The 1,023-nt window shown below is 26.9% G+C and overlaps 1 protein-coding gene across 1 annotated transcript in view; it reads right to left on the bottom strand.

Annotated features, from left to right (window-relative positions):
* Window positions 1-1,023, bottom strand: part of LOC117168347 (NPC intracellular cholesterol transporter 2 homolog a-like) — a 7,106-nt gene that overhangs the window by 1,651 nt on the left and 4,432 nt on the right. The gene's annotated exons all lie outside the window — the stretch shown is intronic.

The following is a 1,023-nucleotide window of genomic DNA, read 5'->3' as shown; positions in this document are numbered from 1 at the left end:
CTTGGGTCCATTAATAGCCAAGGTCTTTGTTTCAGGCGTCGTTCACTCTACTGACACTCTTTTTATTAACTATTTGCCGCCATACTTTCCTGTCCTGGCATAATTCGTTTGACAGAATAAAAAACCACTTGTGAATAAGTAAGGTAAAATCAAAATTCTGTTGTGAAAACTTAACCCCTAACTCCGTTTAATGGATTGATTAAAAATTCTTGAAAATTCTAGTTTTAAATATTTAAAATATTAAATTCGGAATATTTAAAATAATTTAGTTTGAAAATATTTTTATTTTGAAGGTTTCAAATTATTAATTGTATAGTATTAGATTAATTTAGGTTTCATTAGGTTAAAAATGAAATTAAATACGTGCGAAATTCAGCAAATCAAATTATTTTTCTTCTATAAGCATAGAAATTTTTTATATTCTCTCTTTCCTGAAACATTGTGATTAATGGCCACATATTTCTGTAAGTTTGGTCAAATTTTTTATTCAAAAGCCTGACATTTTTTTTATTTTTCGTCTTTATATCCAGTTGACATTGTCATAATTGCATCAAATCTTATGTAACCGTATGGACTTTTTTCGACATTTTAGCATATCAAAGAATAAATTTTAATGTTAAATTTACGAATTGTTTTAAACAGTTTTAAATGCTTTTTTGTATAAAAAAGTTTCTAGAAGGCTTGTCATTTTTACATATATTAATGAACGTTTGAACTCGAAATCGCTGTTTGAAATGTTTCAATTAAATATTTAGAACGCTTAGTGATCAGAAAACTTTTACTTTGATTGGTTTAATCTGCAATTTATTCTTAAATACTTTAAATAACAAAATTTTCAGCTTCAAAAACTTAAACTTTGAATTTTATTGACTGGTGTAAAATTTGTTTAACCAGGAAATTGTTCCAGATGTTTTCTTCGATTTTGGGTTTATGCCAGGAAGGTCATGTACGGATCAAATATTTAGCTTACGGCAAATAACAGAAAAAAGTTTGAGAGTAGGAAAAAAAGTTTTCTGTGCATTT

Source organism: Belonocnema kinseyi, chromosome 2 (genome assembly GCF_010883055.1).
Source record: "Belonocnema kinseyi isolate 2016_QV_RU_SX_M_011 chromosome 2, B_treatae_v1, whole genome shotgun sequence".
NCBI lineage: Eukaryota > Metazoa > Arthropoda > Insecta > Hymenoptera > Cynipidae > Belonocnema > Belonocnema kinseyi.
The sequence above is the reverse complement of the archived record's forward strand: the minus strand, read 5'-3'. Positions and strand labels throughout refer to the sequence as shown.